The sequence below is a fragment of the Vidua macroura genome, chromosome 22 (assembly GCF_024509145.1).
Source record: "Vidua macroura isolate BioBank_ID:100142 chromosome 22, ASM2450914v1, whole genome shotgun sequence".
NCBI classification, from domain to species: Eukaryota; Metazoa; Chordata; class Aves; order Passeriformes; family Viduidae; genus Vidua; species Vidua macroura.
The window spans coordinates 2,219,089-2,229,571 of record NC_071592.1 but is presented as its reverse complement, the minus strand read 5'-3'; the positions used below and the strand labels follow the sequence as shown (position 1 = coordinate 2,229,571).

Here is a 10,483-nt window from a genome sequence, read left to right as displayed (position 1 = left end):
GATAGCAGCAGCCACCCTCCTAAATCCAGTCAGGGCTGCTGGCTAATCCCTTTAATGAGTTGGTTTAGCCTGGCAGCCGAGCTAACCTGCATGTTTAACTCCATCTTCAACTCCCCAGCTCTCCCTTCACCCCCTCCCATCCTCTGAGCAGAAGCTGCAGATTGTCCTCAGCCCTAGAGTATTTTTAAATTCCTTTAGAGAATACTTGCGAGAGCCCCGCTCTTATGTCTCTCCAGCACCAAGAGCTGGAATAAAATAGGTGGGCAGATCCACTTGCCTCTCCATCAAACACCTTTTGAGGAATGCAATTATGACATCCAAGAAGACAATCTGGAAAGGTGCTGCCTGTTTCCCATCCAGTTTGTGTTTCCCTGCCATCCTTGCTGGCAGGAATAAAGGTTTTTTTTGGTTTTGTTTTTTTTTTTTCCTCCCTTTTCTTATTAAGATAAAACTGTCACCAGCTCCCCCATTCCACTGGTTTGTTGGGACTTTCAAAGCCCGGAACTGTATTAAATATTCAGTCTACTCCTTTTGGCTACATTTCAGAGCCTGTATCCCTCCCTTTAATTGCTCTGTCAAGAATAGATGAAAGTTTGATACCAAGGCTTTGACTGGGAAAAACTCAAACACTTTGGGCTCTGCTGTTTTATTTATTTAAAGAGGAAATATCGGGAATACTCTGCTTAAATTAGGCTCTATGCAATTGCTAAGGACTTCTTTTCTCATTTGTTCTTTTATGCATCCTTCCGTTAACTCTTTTCGCTGCTGCTTTTTGTTATGCTGAATTATATTCATGGGGATCTCCTTTATCTGTCTCTCGCTTTTGTCACCAAGTGCACAACTCCTCAAACACCTCTTCTGTAGCAGTACCCCGCCCTATAATCCCCCCGGGAATGCAGATGGAGATTTCCATCCAAGGAGAAAGCTCCCCGGGGCATTGCTCCACCAGCAAGGTGGCAGAAAGCAGAATTTGGAGACAACTTGGCTGCCAGAGATGAAACAACCACAGCATCCTCTGCAGGGCTTCAAAGGCTGCCTCTGATTCATATGCACCCAACAGAAGCTCCTTAATCTCCACCGCTCCGGGGCCCACCTCGCTGAACGGGCTGAGCCCCCAGCCATGTCTCCAGGGCTCTTTCCCTCTTTTTGCCTCTCCTGAGCATCTTTGTTCTTGCTCTGAGCACTGCTCCATCCTCCAGCAGTTTTCCGCGCACAAATTCAGCTCACTCCCGTTGCAGGCTGCAGCTGGAAGGAGATTTTTGTTTGTTTGGGGTTTTTTCCCTTTGCTTTTTCCTTCTCACTGAGGTCTGGAGAGGGTGGGTGAGCACATCTGTGCCAGGATCAGGGGACAAGTTCAGAACCCATCCCCGGGTGCCAAACAGCAGCTGTGCTGCCCTCCTGCTTCCTTTGATGTAATTAACATCCCTTCCTCACTGCCTGCAATCACCCTGGCTCCGCTTCAATCATCCTCTCCCAGCAATGAGCATTCCTTGTCATTAGGGCCTTAAAAACCTCCATTATGAACATGTAAATGGGATGCAGCGAGGAGGGAAATATTTTACTACTCCAATTTCCTGTTGTGCCATTGCCAGCAAGTCGTGACATTATTGCTGAGCATCTCCAAGCTGCACCAGCAGCTACAGGACCAGGCCCACGCTGTGCTTGCAACCAGAGTCTGACAATGCAGCAATGGCAAGGTTTTCCAGGATTTTTCCTTTGAGGAAAGAGTGGAGATAGATGGAGGAAAGCAAAGGAGAACCTGATCTGCTTCCCTGACCCAACTGGCAGCACAGTCTCGAGGTAAAAGCAGGAAACTGAGCCGTGTTTATAGTACAGGAAGTGAAATCTCAGTTTCTCTGGCAGCACCGTTGAAGGATTTTGACCTCCTCAGATTTTCCTGCATTAACAGCATCTGAGCTCTGGCCCAGATCTCCTCATCACAGGACCTGTTGGATTTTGTCAGCTCCCTTCTTGGGACTGGCCAAGCAGTGTCTCCCCTTCTCCCAGGGAGAGCAGGGTCTTGTACTCCAGAGGATGCTGGCCTCTCCTCCCCTTCTCCACACACTGCACACGAGAAAACCCCTCCTGACCCCCCTGCACAGCCCCTCTCCCATGGAGGCAGCAGCCAGGTGCTGCCAAGGCTCCTTCAAACACAAATTGCTCCCCTCAATAACATTTCCAATGCAAATACCAGTTGTGTTTGCAGGCACACAGGCTCAGGGGGAAGTGCAGGGGAGAATTTATCCTCCATCTCCAAAAAAGCTGTGTGAAGCCCATGTTGCAGTTTTTGTCCTTTTCTCTCCTGTATTTCTGTTTGTTGTAGGGTACAAGGGACACTGGATCCCATCTCTCCAGACAGGCTTTCCACCTCATGCATACGAAGGCCTCTGCAAGCAGAACCCACTGAATACACACAAAATATTTCTCCCCAAGTTGCCTAACAAACCCCTAAAGGCAGAACCTGCAGCCAAGGTGCAGAGGAGAGATAGTAAATCAGGCACTACAGTGCTTTCAACTCCAATTTCCTTGTCCTACCTCCTGATAAGATGTTGCTGAGACCTCTTCCATTTCTCAGTTCCACTCTAGCATGTGGATTTGGCACTCGTGAACTTTTTAATTTCATAAACCACCGGTGCTTTGCCTTCCCTTTTGCACCCCTGTGCCTTCTTGGAGCTCTCTAAGCCAGGTGCAGCCACCTGATAATTCCCTGTAATGCAATCACAGGGCCTCAGTGCCAGGACTGAGCTGAGCTGAGCTACAGCCTCCACTCAAGGACACCACTGCTGATAAAAGAGGGGACTCAAAGTGATGTGGAACTTAAACCACATCACACAAACCCCCCTGATTTTGCATTGACATCCTCCTGGCTAACAAAATCTTGCTTGCCTGCATTTCCCAGGCATCACACATCTCATCTCCAAGTATATTGATACAAAAATAACAGCCTTTGGCTCGCTGATGAGTGCTTTATATCCTCAGTGCCCCTGAGGAAAGGGCACACACTGCTGGTGCCTTCCTCGAGGAAAATCCCACCCCTCTTTTTGCACTCAAGTCATCAGGACCAGAACAAGGCAGTTGTGCTCATCCAGTTAAAGGGGGAAAAGCAGGGAAGTTAAGAGAGGTTAAACAGACTTAGGAACATTCTCAGCCTTTTGTGCAGGACCCTGTGCTTAGGGGCAGCCCACATCAGATTAAATCCTCTTTAAGAGCTGCTCTGCCTTTGCCCCTGGACCTTTCTGTTTGTTCCCTTGGAGACAGGCCCTGAAAGCTTCTCTAAGAGCCCTGAGAGTTCTCATTTCCTGTCTCAGCTGCCATCCACACTGCCCAGCGGCCAAGCTGGGGATGGACAGGGCAGGATAGGACAAGGCAATGGACTCCTGCAGGGGAAACACCCCTGTGACAGCAGCGTGCACCTGCGTGCAGACACAAATGGTGATTCATGTGCTCAATCCCGCTCATCCCTGCGCCAAGCACTGCCCTGGCTGGTCAGGGCGTTTCTGTTGAGATCCAAAGCCTGATCTGGATGTGCACAAACAGCTCAGGAGCCCTGACACTGGGCCAGCGTGCAGGGAAGTGGAATTTATAGGTGAACACATCCACCTGCCCAAAGACGCGATGCAAAGATCCTGATGTCCCATCCAAGGACAGCTCAGGCAGAATTTAACACTCACACTTGCCTATTTATGCCTCCATCCTGTGGTCTTAAAATATAACCAACCTTTCCACAAATTCCCATTGACTGCAAGGGATAATCCATGCCTGTTTTTAAACACAGGGATGCCCTTCCCTGCTGTCTTCCCCAAATAACTTTCTTTTCTCTTTGATCAGAAATTAAAGTTCTATGGGACAAGAAGATCTCACTCAAGTATCTGATAAAAGCTGAGTTTAAAAGCAAGAGATACCCAGTTCTGTCCTTCTCTGGCCTCAGCTCAGGAGTTGGGAGTTATGATGCAGGAGTAGGAATATTTAATAACAAGAGGAAGATTTGAACCAGTTGTAGAGCTAAAACATCAAAATTTCAGTGCTAATTAGGGGTTTAAAGGAGGCTTACTCTTAAATGGTCATGAATGAGTGGGGAGTGGAAGAGGGCGGAGCAGAGACATTCATGTATGAGTGGGAATTAATAGTTGTAAAGATGAAATTTGGCTTTGTTTTGTGGTTAGGGCTGGGATATGACAAGACTGTCATCAGAGTCTGGATGATTTCAGCCTGTGCTGTGTAAGACTGGCCAATATTCTAAGTTCCCTTTTGTTTCACTTATTTGGGAGAAGATCCATCTATGGATGCGGAGATTAAAATGGCTTTTTTCCTTGTCACTTTGGGTGCTGATTTTAATCAGGGAGGGTTTTTTTCTTTCCCCTTTCACAGCTCCATTTCTAAAGAAAAAAGAACAGCTCAGAGAGAAATTGGAGCTGCTCCCAGGACAAATGGGCCTGACTGGCAGTGCATAAAATTACCACTGTCTCTTCACCTTGCTTTCTGCAATCCCTTTATTAACTAACTGAATCCTCAGTCATTCTCTCTTGCCCAGCTCATTCATTCTCTTTCTTTCTCTCTCTTTACTCCCAGCTAAAAGGTTCATTATCTCATGCTCCTGGACTAGTAATGCACCCAGATCATGGGACAGAGCAATTACGTGTCCTGCAGGTGTCCCCAAGCCACCGAGCTGGTGGCAGCAGGCACCTCTGGCCCTGTGGGGCTCTGTTTTCTCATGGGGTGATGCACCTGCTGGGGACTCAGGGTGTTTCATTTCCAGGATGAAGTGGAATCCTGCCCTCCCATGGGCAGTGGGAGGCAGGAAGAGGAAACTGATGTTAATTATGCCAGAAGACTCAGCTAGCCCAGGATTTTGCCTCCAGCCAGTGAGAAATCTCACAAGTTGCTTGTGGGGCTTAGCAAGCTCTTGCTGCTGCCCTTTGGCAGTGAACCCAACTCCCATGAGCTGTTGTCTCACCCCTCCTCAGAGTCCTTCAGAGTCCTGCCATCACCTTCCTCATGACTGACAAAGGGGCCAGTTCTGATTTCAACCTCTAAAAAAGGCCCCAGACACAACCCCCAGCTGTCAGTCAAAGCACACATCCAGGTTTCAGTTCCAGCAGGGTAATTAATTTCCATCCAAAGACCAGAGGAAAGGTGCATTTGTTTAATGACTGCATCAACAATTTGTTCTTCTGCTCAGTATGTGTTCTGGCATTTTATTAAGATTTTCTTTTTTTTTTTTACTGGGGGTGGGGAACAAAGACTAATAAAATGTGCTAATGACAAATACCAGCTGTGTGAAGAGGAGACATAAAAGGGACAAGATGATTCGTGGGCTGGACTGTAAAAGGCTCTGAACCCTCAGTGCACAGACCGGGCTGAGGGAGAGCTGACAGCACTCCATCTCTAAAAGGTGGTGGATTTCTGGCACTTAAATCTTGCTTATTATGGTCTACCTGTGGTGTGATGGGGTGTGAGGGAGCCCAGCCCTCTCCCAGCAGGTGCTGTCTGACATTTCACCTTTTTTCCTTGCACTCCCCGGACCGGCTTCATCTCAAGGAAAGGAACCAGTCCCACTTCCCTACCCAGAGGCTTTTCCTTCCCTCCTCATCCCTCCTTGCTTGTGCATTCAAGTCTGATGCTCCTGGGCAGTCTCTCGGCCACCAGACTTCATCCAGGATAAATTAAAATTTTTTTTACTTCCTTAATATTTTGTAGCTGACACGACAATAAATAACTAAAATACCCCTGCTTTTGTTGCAGCAAATATTGTTTTACGGGAGATAGAGGCAGATATGACCCTCAATATACTGCCCTTCACTGTAGTTATTTTCTCTTCTCTCTATTATTTGGTGAAGTTTTCTAGAACCATTTATATTTTTCCGTATATCACTTTAAAATCAGAAAGAGCTTTAAAAAGTAAATTGCATTTTTCTCTCCTTGCAGAGCTTTAGATTTCTTACTCTTCTCTTTGATTTTTCTTTTTTTTTTTTTTTACTAAAGTAAATAAACAACAAAATTTTTTACAGCACTCTCAAGAGGTTATATTCTGGTCATTTCTCATGGTTGTTTTTCAGTGTTCAGTGACAATTATTACTAAAAAAGAACAATTTTTCAAGCCAGGACCTAGAATGTAAACTATGATTTCTAAAGGATGAAGCAATCAGGCTGCATCCACCTGTTAGAGAAATCCAGGGAACCTCAGTGACCTTGGATGCACTGAGGAGATTTGCTCAAGTTTTTTTAACTTCTGCACCCCCTGGCAGCCTCAGCTTCACTTGTTCCTGCCAGCCACAGAAGGAAGTGCTCCAAACACCTTATTTCTGGCACTTCTCACAGTTCAGAGGTGTCACCCACTTCCCCAGCATTCATCCAGGCAGCAAGAGGATGCTGCTGCAGGATGCTGAGCAGGGATCAGCCTCAGAAAAAGGAAGGCTCAGGTTTTGCTCAGCCTCCCAGTGCCTCACCTGGCTGTGGGAAACCTGGGGAAGGAGCTGCTGATCCTGCACAGACACCACAGGCGTTTTCTCAACATAATCCAAAGCAGGGTGAGACCTACAGGGTACTCACCTTTCCTGTCTGGAGGCAGCCCTAAGTTTTAGAAAGATTGTCCCTCTGGTAACTTCCCCTCATTTCTCATTCCCTCCAAGTAGCTGCTACCATCTGTTCACACATCCAGGGGTTTTATTTTAAGTGGAAGTCCTTCACCATTCAAGGAGAGCTTGCTCCATGACACACAGCCCAGGTAACACCTCTGCTTTGATCAACGCCTCCTGCAAGTTCCAGGTGTGTTCCCATCACCTCAGCAGGCTGCGGTGAATCTCTCAGCACAAAAACAAGCCATGCAAAGCAGAAAGCCTTGTCATCGTGCTTTGTGCCTTGGGATTCACTGAAATCATGGACAGAAGGGCCTCAGGGACAAAATGCCACTCAATGAGCTCCTTGCTGTCTGATCTGAAGGGCTCCAAGAAGGGAAAAGCAGGAGGTGGAATAGCAACAGGTCAGGAAGAGTCTATCCACTTAAAACCCACTTGATTTTCAAAGGAAGAAGCATCAAGGACTTCCTTGCCCACTTGGTGATGTCAGTTCCCAAAGCAGACAGGAGGAAGTGGCTCCTTGGATGACCACAGGTGAATTCAGATGAAAACTCAGCGTGGTCCTCCAGGACAGCGGCTGACCACGTGTGGACACTTCTGTCCTTGCAAAGCAGGAGGAGGTGGCCAGCAAACCTCACTTGGGGGCTCTCAGTTCTGCACTGAATGATGCCCAGAGTTTGTCAAAAGCCTTCAGGAGGAATCATACCCCGAAGACAAACTCCAGAGCTCTCCTTGCTCTTCCTCTGTCTGGTCTGCGTTTGGAACGGCCGCCCCATTACTGCTGGTGACAGGCGTGTGATAACATTGCCATTTCATTAGCAGGGTATTGTTCAGGAGATTGATGGCTGGCAAGCTAAGAAAAATTGCATCTCCCTCTGCAGCTGCCTGTCTCAGAGACAGCATTCATCACAGAAGGAAGGGAGGGAAGGAAAACATACAGGAGTAAGAACCTGATGCACTGGCATTCCACCAAAATCAGCTGTCTGTGGGTGAGGATCCTGAAGTCTGGGAATGTTCCCTTTGCTGCTCCAACCCCAGCAGAAAGTAGAGAAAATGTGTTGAGACCACTCTTCCCAGTCTGAAGCTACAGAGGCATCACCTCTCCTCTGTGCTCAGGAATTATTATTATTAAACAGACAGTTCCAAAGCAAAGCAAATATTGACAGTAAGTAAGAAAGCAAATGCCATTGTGCTTCTGGGTGCTGGAAGAGAGGAGAGAGACGACGAAGAGCAGAAGGAAATGAGGCTCTGGAAAGATTTAGAGAGGATTAGGTTTGTTCCCCAGGCCTCTCAGCATCTACACACTCTCCTTTTCTGGGATTTGGGGCTTTCTGCTGGAGACAGGAACACTGCAAGTGCAGAGGAAGGGCACACTGCAGTGCCATGCGTTTGTGCCAAAAATAAACCCAGCTCATATTAAAGCTGCAGCCTATCCTGCCACTTCTGGAATATCATCCCTGTTTTGTCTGGCCCTCTCCATCCTCTTGGAGGCAGCTTCTGACGTGGGAGGCCTGCGAGAGCTCCCGATGCGATGAACAAAAACCACCTCACGCCTGCAGACAAAAAAATTAAAACCTCATTTGTGTCTGCTGAGCGAACAAACCACAGCTAATGAAATCCCCTCACAATAGGACGTTACAGGAATGAGAACCACCTCCTTCAAAGCACAGCTGGGGACAAGCACAGCCATTCGTGCTGTGCCCCTCCGGAGTCACGGGTGACAAGTCTTCCATGGCACAGGCGGGAGGGAGCTCCCTCACACCCTGGCAGATGAGCCAAGGAAGATTTAATTTGATTTTGCCAGGGAAAACACACACACAGAGGCACGCAGCAGGGACGCTCTCCTGCTGCCTCCCCGGGGAGCAGAGGAGCTCTCAGCCATCGCTCCCGCTGAGGGATGGGGAGTTCCCTTAGTGCTCACGATGTTTGCAGCAGGAGGGGACACTCAGGCACTGCCAGCCTGGCCGTGGGCTCTGTCCTACCCTCTGTCACTTGTGACGTGCAGGAGCCCAGCAGGGAGGATTTATTATGGTCTAATATCCGTGCCAGTGAAACCATACCCATCTCCAAGGCTTGACTGACCTCTCTTGCTATTGTGCAGGACCTCCTCCTCGCCAGCTTCACACATCCTTAGGGAATGCAGTTGGGAGCTGTTTTTCTTTTCTCACGTTTTTCATTGGTTTTTTTTTTTCCCCAGACAGTGAGATGAGAAGCACAGAGAAATCTGAATGCCAAAGCTGGGGCCAGGAAGCACATCTGCACCAGTGCCAGTCAGCATCCAGATCTGATCACAGAATCACAGAATCTTAAGGTTGGAAAAAGCCTCCGAGGTCATCCAACCTGTGACAGATCACTGAGTGCCACAGTTGAGTTGTTCCTTGGACACCTCCAGGGATGAGGACTCCAAACCTCCCTTGGCAGACCCTTGCAATGCCTGACAACCATTTCCATGAAGAAATTCTTCCTGAGCGCTTCCTGAATTCTTCCTGATGGTCCATGACAGCCCCATGACAGCCTCCCTTACCCAAAGGCAACCACGTGAGCAGAACCATGTCCCACACCGAGGGAAAGGTCCCCAGACTGCTGGGGACAGATGACAAGGCATCTCACAATTTGCCACACTATTTTTCACCCTATAGCAGGTGCAATTTCAAGCTGTGCAAGGTGCCTGCTCACAGTCTGGCTTTGCAGCGAAGGGTATTTAAAAGTCAAAGGGTGGTTGGGAAAAGACGTGTTTTGTATTAAAAGGATGAAGTTCATTCAGCTGAGCTTGGTCTGGACTCCTTGAGCAGGAGGACAAGAGCACCCACACAAGTTCAGCCTTTGTGATTTTTTTTTTTTTTTTGCAATATCAGTTAACTTTCTTTTCTGAACAAAATATAAAGAGGCTTTTTTTTTCATTTTAGAAGTGTTGAAATGGGATGATTCACCAGTATCTTTCATTCTTTCCTACAGAAATGTTTGCTATCATGTTTCTTGTAAAAATTGACTTTTTTATGGAAGCGTTTCCTGCAAAGAATTTCAGTTTCATTAAAGCAGTTTTCTGATGAGGAAGCAGATAATCAGAGAATACCCTGACCTTACCTAGTGTGTCTCATCTTCCCTCGTTAGTACTGAGGAGCTTTTCTGACACAGTGGCAGGAGTGGGAGGGCTGGATTCCTGTGTTTGCCATGATTCTGGCCAGGACTCAAGGACTAATCGGGAAGACAGGACCCTAGCCCAGACGAGGAAGGAAGCCAGAGAGAATTTTAGCACCTTTCCCCTGCCTCTCCTCTGTCTGCACTGTCAGCAGCATCACTGCTATGATTTTGCACTGGTTTGCAAGAGACTTTTTGATCCCCAGGGGAACAACTGCCATGCCCTTCAAGCCTGTGGTTTGAAAGGCTGGAAGTGCAAAGAGGAAACAAAGCAAAGACAAGATTTCATCTGGTTCTGATGCAGAGTCAAACCAAGCCATTCATGCATTGCAGTTTCTATCAGCAACCCATGTGGAGCACAATCCACGAGCACTGATGCCTGGTGAGTCTATGACCAGTGTACTTTCTCCATAGAAAATCCTGGAATATTCTGGGGCAAAGATGTTCTGCCTTTTAAAATTGCCCTTAAGTATCCATAGTGCTGCCTTCCCCCTAATGCTTTCCTCAGGAAAGGAAAGACTTCTGTTAGAAGTCTGGCAGAACGGGAGGGGAAAAAACCTGAGGAACCAAATGAATGCAGATGACAGAGTGGCTGAGGGAGGCAGAGCCTCCAATGGCTGAATTCGGTGTCGGCGCTGAAGCTGAAGCCAGCTCTGCACTGGCTCAGGGGAGGGGACTGTTCTGTGTCATTCTGCATTGAGTGTTGGTGGGATTTTAAGATTTTCATCCTGGTTTGCCACCAGTTCTGCCGTTTCCAGAGTGGCTGATCT

General features: G+C 47.8%; 1 protein-coding gene across 2 annotated transcripts in view; it reads right to left on the bottom strand.

Annotated features, from left to right (window-relative positions):
* Positions 1 to 207: 207 nt before the first annotated feature.
* Positions 208 to 10,483, bottom strand: part of ABCG4 (ATP binding cassette subfamily G member 4) — a 149,958-nt gene continuing 139,682 nt past the window's right edge. For both annotated transcript variants that reach the window (XM_053996978.1, XM_053996979.1), the window contains one exon: positions 208 to 219. The gene's annotated coding sequence lies outside the window, so the exon portion shown is untranslated. The remainder of the gene's footprint in view (positions 220 to 10,483) is intronic.